Consider the following 24893-nt stretch of genomic DNA (forward strand, 5'->3'; position numbering starts at 1 on the left):
TGCATACCTTATCTTAACTTTTGGTAAATTTTAATTTTCCTGCCTTAAAGTTGATTTCTGTTCTCTGGACTTTCACCTTTTTTGCAATAGTGATTACCGATTAAAATCACTGTGTATCACTTCGTTTTGTTGACCGTTGATGAAAGTGTCATTTCATCTTTATCTGCTCTGCCATGATACACATTTGCCGCAAGTACCATGGGATTTAAAATGGCTAAACATATGAGAAAAATCTCAAATATAGTACAGCAAAAGCTACTTCTTCTCTGCTGTGTGCCAAGAATTCTGTAACTTCTCTGTTCTGTTTCTCATTGTGGAACTGAAAAAAAAAATGAATAATCAACAATAATTTAATGTGATTAAACATTGTTCATGTGGACACAAAAAATGATGTTTGGAATATGAACTTACAGTGGCAGCATAGTGTATATCATATCGCTCCGCCTTGCCTACCAGGTTGACCTAAAGTGAATGCTTTGTAAGAAACAGCTACCTCTATTCCAAAAGGGATTTCAATGAGCAAAGAGAACTTCTATTGCACGAAGAGATAAATCTGAGATTGACTATTGCAGAACTTGGTTTAAATTTTACAGTTGGCCACTGGTGGCTTTGGAATATACATCTTTTTTTTTCTCTCCTTTTTGCCCCATATTTGATCAGTTGATAAGCACGTGTTCTCTCTTTTGATATCAACAGGATGCACTTCATACAAAGGAACCCTGCACACATTCCTACCTTCATCTACAATTAAAAACTCAAGCATCTCTCTTTTTTTCTACACACTCTCCTTGCTTACCAGTTTGATTGAGGAATTATCTCCTCTTAAGATATCTCACTACTCAGAAGATACGTCATTTGTTAGTTCTTGTATTTAGGCTACATTCTTTTTTTGTGTAAGGCCCATTGGATTTCCTGAGGGAGGTCATAATAATAATAATAGATTATTGAATCCTTAAATTTAAAACACGTGTTTTGAAAGTGAATTTTCTCTTAGTAATAAAACACAATATTTTAGCTCTCAAAAGAAGCCTAAAGTGAATAGATCCTTAGTACAAACACACTAAAATTCACTGTGCAAATTGATTCAAATATTTCTGACACTATCTAATAAGTAGAAAAATCCAACTGTCATTTTCAAACATGCAAGTATTTCTGGTTTGTAAACGTGAGTTGGAATGTACCCCGTGTGAAAATCTCACATTTACAGAAGCACATTTGCTGTGTCTTTCTCTGGGAGAGAATGTATTTCTTTAGGGAGCTTAGAAATGCTTATAAACACAGTATAAAATCTGTCAGTCTTCTATTACGGTCCTATTATAACTCCTTCCCTAATAAATATCTCACATTCATTACTGACTTTTGGCTTTGGGTGTCATATAAAGAAAACATAAAAGCAGGTAATGGTGGTTATAAATTTCAGTTTTAAAAGTTGCTTTTATGTTACTTTGGAATAACATCTCTCCTAATGAAAAGTAAGAGTAAAGAAGTTAATTTTAAATTGTTAAAAAATACCTACTGCCAGAAAAAAAAATCAAGATTCTCTCAAATTCTACCAAGCAATGACAAATTTTTATATACCCTTTCTCTTGCAATTCTCAAAATTACACACTTTTTAAAAAAAATAAGCTTGACAGAATAAGAAGGAGCAACACAAATTTTTATAGAGAAATGTAGCATTTTCAAGTGTTATCAAAAGATTTGTCATAAAATTTACCTTGCCATATTCAAATATTGAACCCAATAAAAAGAAATGCCAGTGTTCAGACACAATATAACAGTCACATGCTTTAAGCCTGCTTTTCAAAGGAAGAGTTTTGATTGTTCTCTGAACATATAGAATAGTAAATAAGACGGGGACAACAATGCAACAGATGACAACTGAGTATTTAAATTATTATCCTCATGTTAGATATTGAAGCACTCATATCTAGTACCAACACAAAAATACTGATAGTATTCAGTTTCTTCTCTCTGGTAGTTAAAATCCACCATATTCAGATATATATGTTGAAAGCATGGTAGAGTCACATTAAAACATCAATGAAATATATATATATATGTTTATATTCATACATATGTATATATATAAATGTATTTATAAGTGTAGAAAAATAGTTATTGCTAGACAATATTTTAAGTCAACAGGCTATTACTATTTACAACTGGTTGTAAATTGCATTGAATATAGAGAGTAGATGATCAGGAGTCTTCCATTGGACATTCATTGCATAATTATTATTAGGGTCTTTTTTACATGTTTGAGAGAAAATTGAATAGAAGATGTTTGAGATTCAGAAAATATAGCCTAGAAGACTTAAAGTCATGTTGAAATTCATAGCAAGATCATTAATGAAGTTAAATAATACAAATGCAAGAGAAATAGTTTTACTTTAAGGTCTCTCAAAACACTGAAATCATTTAAATTGGATGGAGAAGCAATGGAGGCAAAGAGGAGGGGAAAGTGGGTTTCACATATTAAAGTGCAAAGGGCATATCCAGGGGACAGGAATATAGAAGAGCTGATAGATTCTTGAAGGCATACTGAGGATGCACATGCTGACAAAAATTCTAAGAACTGAGACTGCAGAGCCTGTGAAAGCCTGGTAGGAGAAACACACCATGGAGGGTCCCAGTAATTCATATTCTATAAATAAGCAATGAAGTAATGCATTAATCTGTACTCAGTGCAGGAGCCAGAAATAGCTCCAGGTATTTTAAATAGAAGGACGTTTATTATGGTAAATGAGATATTTTCCAGATCTGTAGAAGACCGAGAAAGTATATTAGGACTAGTCTTGGAATTAACACACAAAATGTCTGGGAATAGAATAATAGAGGTACTTGTAACTATCTCAGAGGCTACCATGCTCAAGCTCAAAGTAGGAAGTCAGCACTCAAATTGGCTCCTCTGCTACCCTTGTCTCTCAGTATCTAAGAGACTATATACTTGACACAGAGTGGCTACTGGAGAAAGCTGATATTTACACGAGTTTGCTATTAGTAAATTCTTCCTAAATTATCAGTAAGATATATTCCCCTTCCTATCCTCTTTTAAATTTATTGCATGTTTTCAGTCTAGAATCGCTGTGCCAGGAGGTTGCAGAAAGTATAGCTCTGAGTTTTCCAAATTCCCTACATAGAGAAAAGATGTGTGGAGAGCAGAATGAACAGCTATGGACTTCTGTGCTAATCTGAATGTAATTGGCCCCCAAATCTCATAGGAAGAGGCATCATTAGAAGGAATGGTTTTATTTGAGTGGGTATGGCCTTACTGGAGGAAATGTGTCACTGTGGGGACAGGTTTTGGGGTTTCCCTTGGATACCACCCAGTGTCTTAGTTGACTTCCTGTGGCCTGCCTATCAAAATGTAGTGAGCAGCATGTCTGCCTGTATGCCCACATGCTCCGCAACATGATGACAATAGACTGGACCTCTGAAAATGTTAGCAAAGAACCCCAATTAAATGTTCTCTTTTTGAGTTGCCATGGTCATGGTGTCTTTCACAGCAATAAAAACCTTACGATAACTACCCAGCAGAGATACTCAAGAATTATATGCAAGCGTGTGCGTGTTTGAAATCTTGCACTTCCCTTGTTTAGTCAATATGGAAATCTATCCACATATAAATGTTATTATGACAACAAAGGCATAAAACAAAGTAGAAAGTTTTCTAAGTACATTGAAGTTATTTGTGAAGTGGGAATAGGTTGCTGAGGCAAGGGGGAAACAAGGAGAAAGATGTGTTTGATTAAATTTGAAGAATTAAATATGAAAGACATTTCATGTCACCGTATTTCACACAGCTTATGAAAGATAGGAGATTCTGGGGGCCTCTCCAAAGAGACAAGAGGAGATGCTGAGCAAACAAAGAGTGATAATTTATTTCAGCCCTGGAGACTTGTATTTGGGAAAAAAGGAAAGAAGTTTATACTTTGGAATAAAATAAAGGAATCATAAAAATAGCCTTGCCTGGCTGAGTGTGAAAAAGCAAAAGAATGAGAGAAAATGGGACAATCCACTGTGTATGGATTTCATAGTATATAAAAGCGAGCATTCATGCTCCTAACGGGAAGATTATTTAAGGCTGGAGATAGGGGAAGATAGAGCCCATCTCTTGAGGCTATGGGAACTGAGGCATGGAAATTGTGTCAAGATCATTTATTGAAAGAATGTGTCAGCTGGATAGGAATAGCCATCCTGTTCAAATAAGCACAAGTAAGGTTTTTTTTTTTAAAAAAAAATCCTAGCACAGTCTAAGCAGAAGTGAATCCAGAGACTCACTAGAGACTATGCTCTGTGCAACCAGAATGCTTTATGAACTTCCCTAAGCCTTCCCAGTGCCCTGACAGTATGTGCATGCATTGCTTGCTCTTTGTTAGGAAAAGGCAATGAACAGTTTTTGACAAATAGTTTGGTAAGCACCAGAGAGCATGCATTTTGGGTAGAGAGAAGGAGAGGGTGTCCTTATATACATGTGCATGTTTGTATCCTGATTTGTATATGCTTTTTCCTGATGCCAATACCAAAATTTCTGTCTTCAGGACAATACAGTGTTTGAAGGTCCAGAAAAATTAAGTTGAGAATAAGATACTGATGAGAGGAGCCCTAAGGCTGGTGTTCTAAACCACAATCACCTCCATCTCCCACAGGTGTGAGGGAATCCAAAGATTGTTTAGAGATACTGAAAAAAAACCCCTGAAGACTATTCTGTCACTAATTGCGTGTGTGTGTGTGTGTGTGTGTGTGTGTGTGTGTGTGTGTGCTTTGCTTGCATGATGTCTGTGAACCATGTGTATGCCTGGTTCCCACGGAAGACAGAAGATAGCATTGTACCCACAAGGATTGGAATTGTAGACAGTTTTGAGCTGCCGTGTGGGTGCTGGGAATCAAACCTGGGTCCTCTGCAAGGGCAACCAATGGTCTTTGAAAAATTTCTGTACTCTTATAAGCCTCTCCGCTGATGTAACAATACAAATCAGACAAAATCAAACTGAATTAGAAAAGACCCAGGTTTTATGGATACAATGAATCTGGTAATTTGCCAGCCCCACAGAGAGGAGACAGTAAAGAAAGACCAGAAAACCAACCACAAGTCTGTTTTCTTGGAGCAGTTTAAATACCCTGTGGGAATGGTCTTGAGCATCTGATGAGAAAGAGGTCATCATATGCCAGGCTTCCTGAGATGCAGCCTGGTTTGGAGAGAGATGGGGGAGTGAGCTTGGAGTGGAGATTCCACCCGAACACTCTTAACCAATGAGATGTCTCCAGCCTCTCCTCCAGAATATTATTCTGTCATATGCTACCTCAGTAGGATTTACCCAAACCAAGGATAAGAAGGACAAACTGATAGATGGAGTTGAAAGCTGATCAGGTGAGGAATCTCAACTCTCCATGTGAGCTTCCTAACATAATCCCAACCACGTGTTTACATGTGAAAGCAGTTATGTGATCCTCCACGCTCCATGCAACTTTCAGCTCATGAATTTGAGCTCATGAATCAAGCTTTCAGATAGTTCCAATGAAATGGATCCATGTTTTTAATGCATCTCCAGAAGGAGTGCAGAGTTTCGCATGTATTTGGCAAAGCTACGTGGAAATAAACATCAGGATCTCACCGTCACTCTTCTTGCTCCGCAAACACAAAGACGAGTTGTTCAGTTGTTTTATGACTATTTCCTTTTATCAGTCTCTCCATGAAAACTTGTTGTTACTGCTCCATCTCAAGAGCCTTTACACTCATCTTGCTTTTATTTTAAAAACTTATTTATAGCCTTCTACTGTGGGCAATGCAGTGTTTGGAACAGAAGACCACGTTTGGAATGGAACCTGCCATTACGGGCCCCAATAAATAAAAGTGAGATAATAAAACGTTAAATTTGGAGGATAATATATGACATATTGTTACTTCTACTTGGAAACATAGGATAATTTTTCCTTCTTCCTTAGAGCAATAAAGGGTTGGGAAAATTTAAACAGGCATATGGCCTAGTAAAGAGCCAAGGGAAGACTGTGCCTTAGGTGGGTATGAAGAGGTTTCCTGTTTTCAGTAGGATGCGGGAAGAGAAAGAACATCATGCAGCCCTTTGGGATGTCTGGAGCTAAGTGTTTTGTTGCTGATAGATGCCAAGTTTCTAATACTGTGGCATCATTTTTTTGGAAAGATGTATTTTATATTTTAATTGACACAGATCATGTGTATTTGTGAGGTACAGTGTGACATTTAAATACACAAACAGAGAGTATAATGATCAGATCAGTATAACTGGTATATTCTCCACCTCAAATATTTGTCATTTATTTGTGTTGGCAACATTCAAAAGTCTTTGTACTATTTTATATGCATATATAATTAATTATAGTCAGTCATAATTATGTTATTGTTTTGTAGAGCAGTTGATGGTCCTCCTACCCAATGGCCTGTGTTAACCATTCCTTTTATACCCCTCCCTCATCCATCCACTTCCCAGGCTCCAGTAACAAATATTCTATTGCATTTCTATGCAATCTCCCGTTTGTTTGGTATCCTATGCACGTGCTTTGGTATATTTTAAAGTAACCCAGTGAAAAGAGGGTTCTACACAAGAGAGATAATCCTACAGAGTCTGGAAGATATTTCCCTGCTAAATTTCTGGTCTGATTTGTTGTGAAACCACACTGAGTTGGGGTTTGTACAAATTGCCCATTTCAAGTCATTCACCTCTGTATAATATGTCATCCGGTATTCAAACTTAGCCTTGAAAAGGATTCTTAAGATGAATAATAAGACTAATGTCTTTAAAGTCAAGCACTTCTGGCTCAACCACTTTAAACTTCACAGTTCTGAATAAGACATCTACTTTTCTCCCATTTCATTGCCAAAAGAAGAAATAAAAACTGCCGTATCATAGATGTACAGAAAATACATGCATAACTCCATCCATCCTTCCAAAACTATTAAATTTAAAACGATTGATGCTGGATAAAAAGCACTATGGATAATACCTATGAGGGTGCCAGTGTTGATGAGAGTGGGAGAGAGATGATGAAGATAATGCTGAAAGAGATGGATATGGTGACTGGTACTGGTGGGAGAGAACACAGATAAACATGAGAAGGCCCCGGGCCTAAAGAATCACCTCAGCCTCTTTGAAAACTCCCAAGAGCAGATCAAGACTATCTTCATTTTGCTGGAGAAGCCGCTCTTTCCAGCTTCCAAGTATATATCTTTATGAAAAAGAACTGAGTGTTTTGCTTGCATGACTATTGTGTGAGGCACAGGTAAACAAATCTAGGCTAATATCCTGTCCATTTTGTAATTTCTTGGGGAAAGATGGAAGATTTTGTCATATGAGGAAAACCTACCATTTGTTGTTTCCCTTAATGTACAAGTGGAATTGAAATGAAGCTTGCGTGGAATAAATAAGCTAACCTGAGGTCTAGGAAGTTCAGAAGCAAACTTTGGAAAAATTCCAAGTATTTTCACCCTAGAATTTTATACTCAGAGTCCCTCAACCCCAACCCTTGCTCTTCTATAACTTTTGCACAGGGAAAGGGAAAGACAACTTGATCCTGCATCATATGTTTTGAATGTGATGCTCAGCCATCTAGACAGCAGAATCTATAGGAACAACCGCTCCTTTGTCTCTGAATTAGGAGGAGATTTAATAACATCTCTTTTACCGTTTGTCTATCTGTCATGTTCAATCACTCTAGTATTTTCTCTCAATAGCTATAAAACTGAGAATTATGGTATACAGTATCAGGTTTAGTACCTTTTAAATGGAAAGTTTTATCAATGTTTAGTGCATGGATAAAATAATAAAAGCCGTGCTTCATGTAAATGGCACAGTGGAATCCAAGGACATCCAGAATTTCTATAGCCCTATTTGGTGACATTATCATTTTTTCTTTAGAAAGTGTGATCCTATGATATGCTTATGAGTTTCCACTTCATTTGTAAAGTATTTTAAGGGAAGAGCCAGGAGTTCTGTGTTCTCTTATGTTGGAATTCTTTGCTGTTTTCACCTCATTCCTTGCCATTTCTGTGATTCTTCTTGCAAACCAAAGAATGTTACAGTTAGTGGTGATCCAGTCTTTTAAGCAAGCCTCTGATCCAACAATTGAAAAAAAAAAACATGAGTTCTAGAAATACTAATAATTTGGGGAGTTTATATGTAAATTCTTAATAGGAGGAATTTGTTTTACTGAGTTATAATTACCCAGTGATGATAATGTGAAGAAATGCTCATGTTACATCTAATGTAATGATTGGCAGGCAGAGGTGCCAGAAAGGGGTATAGAGTATCATCTATACATCATATATAATTTATATATCTCCACTTTCTTTTCTTTAGTCTCCCTGTTCCTGGAAGTCATATTTTCCCATTGTGCTTATGTGAGCAAGCCCCAGTGATTGTTCTGTTCTGCCCCAAAGCACCAAGGCTTAGGGGGTCCATGTAAAATCATGCTCAGTGTTATGTAGGTGCAGTTTTAGGATTAGATTTAAGGTCTACTCCAGAGAAGAAAACTACTGATGTTCTGCTAAATGGGCATACTGTTAAACTACACTCTAAATTCATGTCTCTCTTCCCATTATTTGTATAGCTCCCAGATCTCATCAGAAAAGTGCAATGGATGCCTATTAATACAGAAGCTCACAACAAGGCAAAAAGCAGAGAATGTGTGTCAGTAAATAAACGCAGCCACAAACGGGGTATTTACATAATTCACTCACACACACTCACTCAGGAATCCCTGCGGTAGAAAGAGCAGAAGGTATTGTAAAAGATAGAGGTCTATGAGCATCTAAGGAAAGCAGCATCTTCTGCAATAACAGGATTTCTGTGCTCAGGAACTCACAGCAATTGTGGTTGCCAACACGAGATCAAGGTGGTCAACAAGCTGTCATGAATGGAGCAGAACGATTTATTAGTCCCCATTCTTGACTGAGGAATTGCGGGCACTCAATGACTTCTTAAAGAGAGAGAGTCAGTTTTCTTTAAGGATGTGTGCTTTCTTGGGTCAACCACATTCTGGTTCCTGACTTCATAATCATGAGGACACAGACTGCATAAACTGAACCCGTTGAGAGAGAAAGAGAGAGAGAGAGAGAGAGAGAGAGAGAGAGAGAGAGAGAGAGAGAGAGAGAGAGGGGGGGGGGGNAGTCCCCATTCTTGACTGAGGAATTGCGGGCACTCAATGACTTCTTAAAGAGAGAGAGTCAGTTTTCTTTAAGGATGTGTGCTTTCTTGGGTCAAGCAAGAAGTGGTTCCTGGAGACTGACAGATGAGGACACAGACAGCGTAAGCTAGACCGGTTGAGAGAGAAAGAGAGAGAGAGAGAGAGAGAGAGAGAGAGAGAGAGAGAGAGAGAGAGAGAGAGAGGCGGGGGGGGGAGAGGGAGAGAGAGAGAGAGAACATAAAGAATTAGGGACAAGGGAGTTAGAGATGCATCTGGAAGGAATTAGAGGGAGAAGGGGTGAATATGCTCAAAACATAGTCTGCAAATTTTTCAAACAATTAATAGTATATTTTTTAAATAGTGGGTTAATAATTTCTTAGTTTTAATAAATAATTACAATAATTTTAAATTAAAAGTTGTCTATTAAATATGACTAAGCAAATTAAGAAAACACAAAATAATACCTCCTACCTATAAATTTAAGAGAAACAGCAGTCTTGGTAATTGAGAGAAAAATAGAAGAAAGAGAAAAGCACAGATGGTCATTTAACTGGGGCAGGGTTCATAGCCTTGACTCTACTCTTTGGCAGTGGCATTGGAGGATAGCAACAGAGTTATGGAAAAGACGCCATGGTTCCCTACCAAATTGGTATTTAGGTTGAATGCCAAGGGAATAAACTTATTTAGCAACTGGACCTCACAGAACAGGGAGAAATTGATTCACCAAAGATCTGTTTCTCAGTGTAGTCTTGTCTTCCTTTACTCCACCTTTTCTAGACTCGGTATTCATAAATCCATGGCTGTGAAGGAAAGACAGGCAGCTCACAGAAGAGAAGGGAAGGGCAATGGATTTCTAGCTTCATCTCAGATGTATAAACAGCTCAAAAATTGTCATTCCTGCCATTATAGTAAGAGAAAGAAAAATAAACAGAAAATAAATGACTTACTTGAACTGTAAGAAAATTGAGGTTTTAAGACCAAATGGAACACCAAAATTCAGAGAGGTAGACAACCACAGACAGTCATTTCCAGAGTGATGGGTAGCCCCAGAAACTTACAGAGGAAATCAGCTTACTTGGAGAGATAGGTCCTGGAAAATAACTATAATGAGTGCTGAATTATTAATTTGAAGACTTTAGTGGAGTCTGAATGTGGACTGAAATATGAGAAGCTCCTAAAGATTACAGTTGCAGGGACCTTCTCCTTCTGGTGATCTTGTCTCTGAAAACATTCCTATCATTTATCACCAGGTTCTCTGAAAAGCCAAAGACACCCATCACCTCCCCACACATATGCTTCTTGATGCAGTGATGAAATGTATCTATGTTGAAATATGTGCAAGGATTCTCCACAAAATTATATTCTGTAAGGGAATAGATCTAACCAGAGCTTTACCTGAGTCCAAGGGTTCAAATCATTGAGGGGTTCAAGTCATTGAGACGTTGAGTACCTTCAACTTTCTGTTTCATCTAAGGAGAGGTCATAAGAAAAGAGTTTTAAGGCACAAGGTTTATTACAGACTGTTTTGCCTGTCCCAAGCTTTCACTCCATTCCAACAAATCTTCACTATAATAAAAAATTATTATAGCAGAAAGAAGTACAATATGCAGACTTGATTAAAGGCTCTTAGCAAATCTCCAAGTCAACAGGACATAACAGAGTACAGCTAGATGTGTTGAGCAGTCTCTCAAAGCCACATGCACCTTAAACATTAAAGACAACTGAATCCTATACAGAGAAATACAAAACATTACACTTAAGGATTATTAGCCTCAGTTCTTATTTTCTAATATTTAAAAACAATTACAGTTGAAGCGACGCCGGGGCGGACCCAGCAACAGGGTACGTGATGTTCACAAGGCTGGCCCACTTGCAGAGAGGTGCCTGCTGCTGTTCTGCCTGCAGACACTGTCCATATGGCCAAGTCAATGTGAAAGATCCATCTAAAAGGAAGCAATTCAACTCCTATTTTTATGTTTGACAACAACTTTATCTCTGTTCTGTCTAGTTGAACTTACGTTTTTGAAAATAAAGTCTTAGCCTGGAAAAAAAAACAATTACAGGTTATGCTATACTAAATATTATGACAAATGATATTTGTCCCATGGAGGAAAAGAAAGCATCAGCCCTAGAGGGAGATTTGAAAGATTATGATTATGATTATGATAGAGGAAATTAAAATAGCTATGAATCACAGAGTGAGAACTCTAATTTAAAATAATAGACAAAATAGAAACAAGTGATAAATGTATAGAGTGATATGAAAACATCACAAAGGCCAGGGTACAATACCCAGAACCACATTAAAATACAAAACCAGACTCTGGGAAGGCAGGGATTGGATGATCCCTGGGGTTTGCTGGCCAGACAATCTAGACAATTCCATGAACTTCAGGTGTTGTGAGAGACCCCTGTTTTAAAAATAGGGTGTGACCCACAGAGATAGCTGACCAAGGCACCAGTGAGCTCATGGACCACCAGCTAGGGAGCCTGCATGGGACCAATTTTGGTACTCTGTGTGTGTGTGACAGTTGTATAACTTGGTCTGTTCATAGGGTTCCTAGCAATGGGATTATGACCTAACCATGGCTTTTGGGAAACTATTCACCATGCTGGGTTACCTCTTCCAGCCTTGATTAAGGGGACTGGAGCTTGGTACTGGTTCAACTAGATGTGCTATGCTTTGTTGAGTCCCATGGGAGGCCTGCCTCCATCTGAACATGAATATTTGTGAATGGAGGGGGATAATGAGGGTTAGGGTAGGAGATGAGGGGTGGATAAAAGGTAACTGGAGGAGAGAAAGAAGTGGAAACTGTGCTTCAAATCTAAAATAAGCAAAAAATTAATTAATAAAAAAGTAAGACCAGAAAAAAATAGATAAACTTCTTGAAGAAATAAAAGACAGAATTGCAACTCAGAAAGAAACTTTCTAAAAGAAGCACTTTATTCCTTTGAGTATCTGTGTTTTGAGTTGTTTTAATTCAAAATCACAATATTTTTGTGGTGGAATCAAAATAATTCTCTGGTACTTTTCAATAAGTTCCAGATTTTAAACTAGGTTCAGTATGATCAAAATAAAGTCATGTAAAGAAAAAAATACTAATAAGATGTAAGATACTAATCTTCTCATACACACAAAGACAAAAACAGACACACAGATACATACACACAGACACACATTTACAGAAACACACAGACATACACTCCTTCCCCCACAGAGAGAGAGAGAGAGAGAGAGAGAGAGAGAGAGAGAGAGTCCAGCATGCAGACACACATTCCCCCACAACGCACACACACACACAAAAAGAGAAAGAGAGAGACAGACAGACAGACAGACACATACACACAGTATCACAAGAAACTGCTAGAAATCAAAACATCTTAATAATGATGAAAGGCCCTTTTGATGAGATCATCAATAAACTAGACTTGACCAAGGAAAAGAGAACGAGTTTGAAGATTTGCCAATAAAAATTTGACAGTACAGTACATAAAGAGGTAAACATTTATTTAATTTTATTTGGTGAATTTTGGTTTTAGGAGACAAGATTTCTCTGTGGATTTTTGTCCTGAAACTCACTATGTAGACCAGGCAGACTGGTGTTGAACTTAGAGATCTACCTTCTTCTGCTACAATTCCTGGCTTAAGATAAAAGAATTTTATGAAAAACAGCTATGAGATAATTTTTAATGTTTAACTTATACATAGTTGGAATCCAAGAAAGAGAAGTAATAGAGAATAAACAAGAAGAATTATTTCAAAAATATTACTGGTTGAAAATGCTTCAATGTTAATGATAGAAGCAACTGGCTTCATACACAAGAAGTTTGGTGAATAATAAGGAAGAAGAATAAATAATTCATTTATTCTTTATGTAAATAAATAGACATGTATATACTATGATATTAAAACTGAAATTAATAACATGATACAACATGAAATAAGCCATGGAAACATGAGAGAACAATCTACTTAAAAATGACCAAGTATAAGAATCTTAATAGATTCCTTTTTCAGAAACACACAAGCAGAGAGAAAATATAAATAGTTAACACGTTAAAGTGAATTGCAAAGCAAAGCAAATCCAGAATATTAACATGGAACTCTGATCCAGAAACATGTTGTGCACAATAAGGTGGAAAGCGTTCACTTGCAAACAAAGTCTTTGTCTTTAGTGTTCTGATATTAATAAGAAATAATGATAAACGAAAAGTAAGTTATACATCTACATGTATAAAAATAGAGACAAAAAGTAAACTATTTTTGAGATGTATTAATATAAACACTTAATTTTATTATTAATTAAACTCAGAACATTTCTGAACAATCTTGATATTAGCAGTAGGCCAAAGTGCTTGCTATGCAAGCTGGAATGACAAGAATTTGGGTCCCCAGACCCTAATGTGTCAACATTTTTATGGCAAGATGGGAGGCAAAAAAAGACTTGTGTGAAAACTTGGGTTGATGAAATGGCACAACCAGCAAAAAAGACCTTGCCACAAACACTAAACCTGTCTCCTGAAAGTAGTCCTCTCCCATCTGATCATTACATGCATGCTATCTCTAGAAATGGAGCATTCAATTTCCACACATTCAAATACTCATGCACACACACATACACACACACATGTGCACATACCCATAAACACACACAAGTCTGATGACTCTGCAAATGAGTCTACTTTCAAATACACATAGGTATGTGAGCTTCCCCCCCACAAACACACACAAGGCAGTAAATGTAGAGAGCAAGCAAACAAGTGAGAAAGCAAGAGACACATATACAGAAACAGAGAGAAAAATACCAGTGATGCATTTAGTTATGATAGTTTTAGCACTAGCGAAGTGATTGCAATAATATAATAATATACAATTTTGATATTCTTACCAGTTATATCATTCCTTCTTAAACTATCAAAAATAAATTTATTTGTTTATGAAGATAAAAAAGAGTATAATAGAGATAGAGGAGATAGAAAAAGAGGTAAGAAATGGGAGGGAGAATTTAAAAATGTGAATGTACTGGCTAGCATTTGAATAGCTATAATCACTTTAAATATAATACATACCTAGAACTAGGTACTCAGGAGTGAAATCTGAAAGATCAGAGAAGCAGAGCAGCCAGTCACTAGTTCTTACTTCTATAAATCTTTAGATCCAAGGGTGCAAGATCCTGTCTCTATGAATCCTTAGGCTAAATGCCGTCTCTATAAAACCTCATACTGAAAGCTGAGCTCTTGTTTCCTCCCACTTTATATCCCTCTCTCTCCCTAATCATAATCACTTCTCATTTTCACCTCCCTAGTCCTGGGATTATAGCTGTGAACCACCACTCCTTGGTTCTGTTTCTCTTTTAGACTGATTAAATCTCATGGAGCCTAGGGTAGCCTTGAACTGATCCATCTGCCTCTGCCTCTTGAGTGATGGGATTAAAGCTGTGTGCTACCACTGCCTGACCTCTATGGCTAACTAGTGTAGCTACCTCTGCACTCTGATTTTCAGGCAAGCTTTATTTATTAAAGTACAAACAAAATATCACAACATTATCAAGACCATATCAACAATTTAAATAGACCCATAACCCCTAGTGCAATAGAAACATTCATTAAAATTCTTATAACAACAACAGAAGCGCCCACGGCCAGATGGTTTTATCACAGAATTCTAAAAGCCTTTAAAAGAAGAATTAATGCCAATAGTCCTCAAATTATTCCAAAAAATATAAACAGAGGAAACACTGCCCAATTCATCTTATTTGGCCACAACTATCCTGATACTCAAACCAGATAAAGACTCAACAAAGAAAGAGAATTACAGAAAAATTATCCCTTATGAACCTAGACACAAAAATATTCAACAAAACATTTGCAAACAGAATCTAAGTCACTCATCATTATCAAGTTAGTTCATCCCAGATAAGCAGGGGTGTTTCAACATAGATAGGTAAATTCATAAGTGTAATCTACCGTAAAAACAAAGTGAAAGGCAAAATCATCTCTTGAGATGCAGAAACAGCCTTTGTCAAAATCCAACACCCTACATAATAAAAGTCCTGGAGATATCAGAGATACAGGGAACATATCTAAAAATAATAAAGGCAATTTGCAGCAACCTATAGCCAACATCAAGTTAAATGGAAGAAAGTCAATGCAATTCCACTAACATCAGCAGCGAGATAACATTGCCACTCTCGCAATATCTATTGAATATAGAACTTGAAGTGTTAGCTAGAACAATACAACTGACAGAGATCAAGGGGATAGACATTGCAAAGAGACTAAACTATCCTTATTTGCAGATGATATAAAATATACATAAGTGACTCTAAAAAGTTTCACCAGGGAACTCCTACAGTGGATAAACTCTTTCAGAGAAGTTGCCAGAAATAATATTAAGTAAAAAAAATTAATTAGCTTTCCATATAAAAATGACAACCTGACTGAGTAGGAAATCAGAGAAACAACACTTTCACAACAGCCTCAAATAATATAAAATATCTTGGGGTAACTCTTAACCAAGCAAGTGAAAGATTTGCATCATAAAATCTTCAAGTCTTTGGAGAAAGAAATTGAAGGAAAAGTCAGAAGTAGGAAAGATCTCCCATGCTCATAAATCAATCAGATTAACTAATAAAAATGGCCATACTTCCAAAATTGATCTCCAGATTCAACTTAATCCCCATTAAAGTCTAACACAAGTTTCTACATACCTTTAAAGGACAATTCTCAATTTCATAAGGAAAAACACAGGATAACTAAAACAATTCTGAACAACAACAAAAAAATTGTTGGAGGTATTACTATCCAGGATTTAAGTTTTACTACAGGGCTATAGTAATAAATACTGGATGGTACTGACATAAAATAAACATATTGATCAATGGAATTGGATTGAAGGGCCATGTGTAATTCCACACACACATGAATATCTGATCTCTGATAAAGGAGTCACTTTATCAAATGACAGTGGATAAATGGCACTGGAAAAATGACAGTATCTTCAACAAATGGTGATGGTGAAACTAGATGTCAGCATATAGAAGAATGTGAATAAATCCATATTCATAACCCTGCACAGAATTTAAGTTCAAATGGATCAAAGGCATCAATATAAAACAAGATACACAGAACCTGGTAGAGGAGAAAATAGATGAATTTGCACAGAAGAGGACTTCCTGAACAAACCACCAATATTGCTCATACTAAACTCAACAAGTAACAAATGGGACCTCATGAAAGCAGTTGCCTACAGAATGGGAAAAGATTTTTTCCAAGTCCATTTCCTTTAGAATACTAACATCCAAACTATATAAAGAACTAAAGATACTAGATATCAAAACCAAATAATCCAATTTAAAACTAAACAAAGAATTCTCAATGGAGAAACACATAAGAAACACTAAAAGAAATGTTCAGCATCCTTAGTCATCAGGGAAATGTCCTATCCAGTCATCATCAGATAGGCTTCCACAGACAGCAGAGAGGACCAGACAGCAGAGGGGAACAGATGAAGAGCCTGCAGCCAGACATTATGCAGAGAGAGAGAATATAAATTGGGGGTTTCCATAATATTCCTCCACTCAAAGCTTATGGAATTCCATGGAATAGAGTCTGAAGCAGGAAGCACAGGGCCAGCATGGGTCTGCATCGGATCCACCATGTGTTTATTATAGCTATTAACTTAATAGTCTTGTGGGATTCCTGCCTGATAGAATGAGTGGCTCTTTTGCCTGCTCTTAGGATTCTTTTCCTCCTGTTCAGCTTCAGTGCTCAACTTTGATATGATAGTTTTTGCTTCGTGTTTTTATTTTTTTTTAAGTCATATTTGTTATCTCTTAGAAGCATGTTCTTTTTCTAATTAAAGACAGAAAGTGTGGGATATGGAATGGAGAGAAGGCAGGAGAGGAACTGGGAAGAGTAGAGGGAGGGGAAACTATAATAGGATATATGGATGAGAAAAAAATCAATTTTCAATAAAAGAAAAAAATTGCGGAATGCTGCAAAAGTTGTACATTGTTGGAAAAAATGTTATATTTATACATTAGAAAAGAAGAAAAAAGTGACTGTTGTGGAATATTAGTTTAAGATGTGTTACATTTGTTTATGCTGTGGAATTTTGCTTAATGATGCAAAGATGTGTTGCGTTCTTTCGTGTTGCATTTGTTTAACGCCATGAAGCTGTGTTACTTTGCCCGTCGAAAACATCTGATTTGTCTAATGAAGAGTTAAATGCCCAATAGGTAGGCAGGGAGTAATAGGCAGGGTTACCAGGTAGAGAGAAGAAATAGGAGGAGATATCTAGAGAAGAAGGAGGAGCTAGAAAAGGAGGAGAGAAGGGTGCCAGGGCCCTGCCACTCAGCCTCATAACCAACCACAGAGTAAAAAGAAAACAAAAGACACATAGAAAAAAGAAAACTAGAAAGCCCAGAGGCAAAGTGTAGTTAAAGAGAAACAGTGTAGTTTAAGTTAGAAAAGCTGGCTAGAAACAAGCCAAGCTAAGACCAAGCATTCATGAATAAGAATAGCCTCTGTGTATTTATTTGGGAACTAAGTGATGGGCCCCTAAAAAGAAAAAAAAAACACAGAAAAAAAAAAGACAGCTATGAACAACAAGCTATAATTCCACGTTAACACACTACAGAGGAAAGAAACCTCAGTAGTTTAAAGCTAGAAGAGGAAAATGAATAATCAAAATTAGAGCAAATTAGAAAAACTAATCATGAAATTAAAACAAAAATCATGAAAACAGAAAAGAAACAATACAGTACACCAATGGCTTAACATCTGGCTTTTTTTTTTAAAAAAAGAAATTAAAGAAAGTCATAAACTTTTGTACAGGATAATTAACATAAACTAAAAAAATTAAAACATCAATATGAATCCCTCCAGTATATAAGTGTATATGTACATTTTGCACAAAGCTGCCCTATTAAGACTTGTGAAAGGAAAGTACTACAGAATAATTTTCGTGTAGTCCACAGTAAAGTTTTTTATTGGTTTGTTTAAAAGAAGAGTTTAGAACAGAGCATTTCAAACCCAACAAATGTTGCTTCTGTCCAGGACAATAAAGAAGAAAAAGAAGAAAAAAGCTTTTATAAAGAACCTGTGTTAATTTTAGCAAAACAAAAGAAATGGAGGTGAAATTCAAAGAGATCTCAATGGGAAAGTCACAATGAGCTTAAGGCCAATGGGTGCTACTATCATAATAAAAAAAAAAAGAAAGAATAAGACCATTTCCTATTAAAAATGAAATAAGATGGAAGGAAAATAGGCTTGGGTAAGCTAAGTTATAAATAAAAGTATTTTTTAGAGAATACAAAGGAAAATAATGAGGACATTTATCTTAATCACTGTCTTATTGCTGTTAAAAAAAAAAGACACCATGACCATGGCAACTTGTATAAAGGAAGTATTAATTAATAGAACACTTACTTCCAGTGGCCTAGTCCATTGTCATCATGGTAGTGAGCATGGTGGCATACATAGGGCTGAAGCAGTAGCTGGGAACTAATGCTGATTCAGAGGCTGAAAGAACATAAATGGGTCTGGTGTGGTCATCTCAAAGCCCACCCCTAGCGACAAACATCCTCTAACAAGGTATACCTCCTAATCCTTCTAATCCTTTCTAATGGTTTCACTCTCTGATGAGTAATCATTCAAATGCGTGAGCCTACGGGTCATCCTTATTTAAACCATCACCGCATTATTTATTAGATAGTGTTTTGTATCCATTGGCACACAGATAGGAACATGAAGACGGAAGTTTATAGGCCTCAATGTGAAGAAATGTCACCCATCAGAAAGAAGTAAGTTTTGTAAAAGCAAGATCACATTGTTTTGGACAAAATTAATAGTCAAATTATATGTACTCCAGTCATGTTTGGAAATGTAATAGTTGAGTTAAAACTTTAAATAAATTCAGGCACAAAAGTCAACATATTCCGGCAAAATTATTTTAACTGATTTATATTAATATGCTCTTCAAAGTCAATGAATAATTGAGCAAATTATAAGGACCTGAATTAAAGGTTGCATAATAAGTGGGTTAAAATACAGAATTACCGTACAATGTAGACATGAAAATAATGACCAGCTGTTGCCAAAGAAGAACCTAGATATGAAAAGACAAAATGGGAATGAATAAAAAGCAACTCAAAAGAAGAAATATTAGTCTGCAGATTAGGTGATGCTCAAGATTAAAAGGGAAATAATAAGGCTAGATCACTGCACTTACAAAAGTGAATATGAAGAATTTGCCATGGAAGCATAAACAGAAACATTGAATGATTGTATAAAGCCACTTTCCCATGCTCTATGTCTCATTGTCTACCGATCAGCTATGAATAAACTATATGTACTTTTAAGTGATACCAACTATCCAAACTTTTATAAGTATAAATAGACACTCAAAAGAATTTATAATGGCTAATATTCTTACAATTAAAGTTTTATTTTAATATGTTTGCATATCTTCAAATTTAGTCATGCATTTTCTTTGTCAAGATGAGTTTGAAATTTGAAGAGAACAAAATAGAAAAACCTCTGACAACTATGTAATTATCTCTGTAACAGCAACAAAACCTCAGTTGTGCTCCAGAATAAAATAATTTGTGCTCTCTGTCTCTCTCTGTCTCTCTCTCTCTCTGTCTCTCTCTGTCTCTCTCTGTCTCTCTGTCTCTGTGTGTGTGTGTGTGTGTGTGTGTGTGTGTGTGTGTGTTCAGATGTTGTAGGCTGGGATTAGCTGCTCTTGGTGTTTCATGTTACAGTCAGCTCAGGATTAAGAGTTCTGCAGTTCTTGGCTGGGCTAAGGACCAGACTTCTTCCTGATTATGAATGGTTTCTAATGTGGGTTGTATCACATGTGTCTCACTTCTTGCATTCCATCCCTGTATGTTCTAAGGATAAAATCAGATAAACAAGAAAAAGAAAGTCTAGCCACTAGATATTTCAAGCCTTTCTTAAGTTTTGCTTGCTTATCTTATAGTGGCTAAAGAAGTAATCAAGATAAACCCAGAGTTAGAGTGATAGCATGTCTTCGTGTTGTATACTAAATGTGTTCACTTACAAGGAACGATAATCAAGGCCACTTCAAGAAAATAATATACTTTTTTTATTAATGTATTGTCTACCCTTCCAAATAAGCTTCTGCCAATAATCAATCTTCCTAACTACCTGTTTATCTATCCATCTATATTTGTGTAAGTAAATTATTTTTAAATGAGTATCTGTGAAACCCAATTAATCTTTCCTAAATTAATTTGTACACTGAAAGCACTTCAATGCAAAATGTAACATCAAGGCCATTATTATTTGAAAATTAATGTTAAAGTCAGCCTGGAAATTCAATTCTAGAATTATGTCACTAATAAATCCATAGCTCTCAAATCTTATTTTAAGTGCTAATGTTTTCCTTTGTTTGTTTGTTTTTGAGACAGGGTCTCTCTGCATAGCTTGGGAGCCTGTCCTGGAACTTGCTCTGTAGACCAGGCTGGTCTCGAACTTACAGAGATCTTCTACCTCTGCCTCCCGAGTGCTGGTATTAAAAGCATGTGCCAACACCTTCTGTTTAGTGATAATTTTTAATCTGTGCTTTAAATTTTATTTTACCTAGAGACATCCAGAAAACGATGAAAATGTATTCAAATATGTCTATTAATAAAACATTATAACAAGTCCCAGAAGGAATAATCCACATCCAAAGGTTAACAGCATGAGATCTAAGATTTTAGGTTTCCAATAAATGTTGTAAAATGTGTGAAGAAGTGGGAAAATGAGATTCATGTATAATGGAAATTAGAAAATAAATGCAGCCTATGAATTTATTTGAAGAGATTAACAGATTTGAGTTCCCTGTGTTTTTGTGTGTCTGTATGTGCTTGCATTTGTGAAATTTCCATGTTTCTGCATGTGAGTACAAACACTCATGTGCCAAGACATATATGTAGAGTTCAGAGGACAACCTCAGACCATCCATTGTTGCTTTCTAACTTGTATGAAGAAGAATCTGTTGTTACTTACAGATGTGATGACAAATTATCCAACCTATGAACTTCTGGGATTTCTCTTGTATCTCTCTCCCATATCACTGTAAAAAAAAAAATTGAAATTAAAGACAGGTCACTTGACTTTTCAGGGATTCTGTGGATCTTAACTTGGTTCCTCGTGTGGCAAATATATTACCCACTGAGCCACCTCCCCAACCATCTGCTCATAAATTAAATTTATGCCCTTTGTTATAAAAAAAGTAATGAGGTAATACTGAAGAAATAATGTTTGAAAAACTCACAAATTTGGATAAATCACATATGTTCACTTCAAGATGCACAGCAAGCATTCACATTAAAAATGGAAACTAACCTGATAAATGTCCACATGTACAAAGATGAAAATATCTTAAAGACCAATTGAAAAACAAAAACAATGAACTACTCTGAAATTTTGATAAGATTAACATCTGATCTATTATATAGAAAATGAAAGCTAGTAGGCAGTGGGAAGCTATATTCAAAGTACTGAAAGAACGAAATTTCTATCGATTCAAATCTTGTATCAAATAAAATTAAAATTTAAAAATGAAAGACGGCTTTTGCATTCTTTCCATCCACCCTTCTGTGATATTCCCTAAGCCTTGATTGTGGGAGGTGAATATTGGTCACCCCAAAACAGCTGATACTCGTAGCAGCTTACACTCAGTACTTTGGGCAATCAGTAGTCTCTTTGTTCATTACTACCCAGAGCAAGAAGAAACTTTTTCAACCAAGGTTAAGCAAATCACAATTCTATTATTATAAGCATTAAGAACATAATTTGATAGCACGATTCTTTGTCAAAACAGCCTCAGTAGGTTCCTCCCTAAGGGTATGATCGCTCCACTCATGAACGTTGACAAGGTTTACAGTTTCAAACATGAAATCCTTCCAGTGGAGCAGTTGCATATCCAGCCAGAAGTGGTTAGCTCTCCCCAAGTCATCATGCAGCTATTCCTCTATGAGCACAGCTTTCGTGGCTGCCAGATGTAGATTCAGTGCTGGAAAAGACTATTGATGTCTTTTCTCCCCTTGCAATCTCTGTGGTGCCTTCCAACACCATGAAAGTTACCCATCAGGGAGATAGTTTCCTGCAAGCTTGAGATGGATTCATTGATATCTTACAATCAAAATGGATGGTGTTTTCAGCATCATGGTCTGACCATTTAGTTGTGATGGGCAATAAGGGGATATGATAATAGTGTGTGTTGGTCGGGAATGATGAAGAGAGCTATGGAATGCTAACTTCTGCACACAACCTAGCTGATATACCTAACACCTCACTGCATATGGTCAGCATTATTTGGACTTAGTGAACTACTAACATTGATAGTAAAAATAGATATAGTAACAATAACAATATGAAGTTAGGAGGGAGATGGGGTAATGTGACTCTTGAGGTGAGTTTGAAGGATGTTGTGGAAGATTGGTGAGATAAAAATAATTATACCATGCAGGAAACATCAAAGAATAAGTCAAAATATTGTCTTTTAAAAATGAAGGAAGGATTTATAAAATCTTTCCAATGTAAATAAACAACAGGGTCTTTTATTGGTTATACTACAACCTTATAAAAAAAGTTACAAAGCAAGTATTTTAGGTTAAAAGTAGTACAACACAGTAGCCTGAAACTGCAAAAGAACAATATAAACACAAGTAAATAAAATCAAATTAATGTCATTATTATATTATTCTATGTGTCTGTCAGTCTCCCAGTATTGTAAGTTTCATTATAACAACATAAAACAGACAAAGACAGCAAGACAAAACAGGTAACAAGTCATTGGTGAAGCCTTCTGGGGAAAAGAGACATAAGAGTATACCTTCTGTTAGTTCAACAGTACAGTCTTTGTTAGTCAAAAATACATAAGACATGAGATGCAACATGAAAAATTAGCTACAGAAAAGTCATTCATAATGGCATCTAACAAATTTAAGACAAAGTATCAACAAAAATTCTTATGCAGATAGAGACATTTTATAATGATTAATAGAGAAAACATAAGGATAAACGTGGTATCTATTTCTGTTTGGTGTTAATTTCTCCTTCCAATCATTTCTGAGAGTTGTTACATGCTTATCTTTGAAGAGTAATTCCAAATAATCTTTTGAAGTCATCAAAACCTGGAGGAAAATAATGTTCTCTTTATTGTGATATCTAATCCCTCATTGTCAGCGTCAGAGAAAACACACTTTGGGAATTACACCTAAACTGCAGATAGAACCCAGGGACTACATCTGAGTGGAAGCAAGCTGTCACTCTCTGGCTCTCTGAAGCCTTTGAAACCCTGGCCAGCGATTCCATATGCTGCTTTTGTAACTTAAAATGCAACTCCCCTTCCCCCTCACCATTTTCCCACAGTGATTTACTCATCACAAAGCTCATTTGTTTGAAGCCTTTCTCAGTGGCAATTATTAGTAATAAAGTATAGATTTATATCATTTAAACTGTTCATCCCTAGAAAAAAAATCCTCCCAAATTTTTGAATGCCATCAGCCTTCTTTATCTGCTCTTTCTTATTTCAACCTTGTAGCCATTGTGCATAAGAATCCCTCTCCCACCCCCCGTAAATGGTTGTTTTGCATGTGTACATTTTAACTTTCTTGGAAGAGTCCGCAGTCAGTGATTGATCCCTCAGACTCACTAATGAGGAACACTTCATTCACATCTGTGTTTGATTATGTCATGTGCTAAAAGTTAGCCAAGGTTCTTGGAGAAGAGCAGCCAACAGTGTCTTAAAAGCCGAGAACAAAACATATGAATGTCCATACTGGGTATGAAAAACAGCTACTATGCACATTATTATGCGACTCCGTTCCATCCATCAAGAGAACTCACATTTCTGAGTCTTCCTAAAGCAGAAAAGGAACTTGGCTGGAGAATCCTGCTTAGACAAGTACAATGGCTTCCCACAGTGAGTATCACACAGAATCTCCGAGTCTAAAGTCTCTATTCTAGCAACTACTTGAAGTAGTTCACTTTGGATTTTTTCATACTAGTTTTCTTTCATAAAATGTACATATTTCTAATTCAATTGACTGTTCTGTTGTGATATTTAATTTAAGCAACATGTAGAAATTAACAAGCACCACAATGATAAACAGGAAAATGATTTCAATAGTGAAATCAAGTATTCATGATGCCTTAACATACTCAATATAATTATCTTTTGAAATTGTTTCTTGATATTCTAATGCTGTGCTTCATGCAATTTTCTTCTTAGAAATCATATCTAACATATGTCATATTCATCAGCATTATAGTTAAAATACCTTCCATTCTTTTTTTTTTTTTGAGCCTGGCATTTGATATTTGGTATTGAAGAGGACAGCTTATTTAACTTTTCAATGTAAATTCCAGACAGAAACAGTTCTATCCAAACAGTGACTTTCAATCACAATTAAATTTCATAATAATGATGTGATTTTCTTCAAAGTTTAAGATATTTGAAAAGATGAGAAATCTTACTAGTTTTATAGATTGACATGCAATGTAAAAGTTTCATTATTAATTTATACTCATGTTTTTGTTATAGAACTGTTATTAAGTAACACACTTCAGCTTAGAAATTAATAAATATTTCATCTCCTGCTATGTTGCAGGAATGGAGAAAAGAAACATCTTTTTGGGGATAGTTTACATTCCAGAAGAGAGAGGCATATAGCAAGTTGCAGACATAAACAGAATTAAACTCCACACTAGAGTAT

This window comes from Alexandromys fortis, unplaced genomic scaffold (genome assembly GCF_014885135.2).
Source record: "Alexandromys fortis isolate MF-2015 unplaced genomic scaffold, M_Fortis_MF-2015_v1.1 scaffold_32, whole genome shotgun sequence".
Taxonomy (NCBI): domain Eukaryota; kingdom Metazoa; phylum Chordata; class Mammalia; order Rodentia; family Cricetidae; genus Alexandromys; species Alexandromys fortis.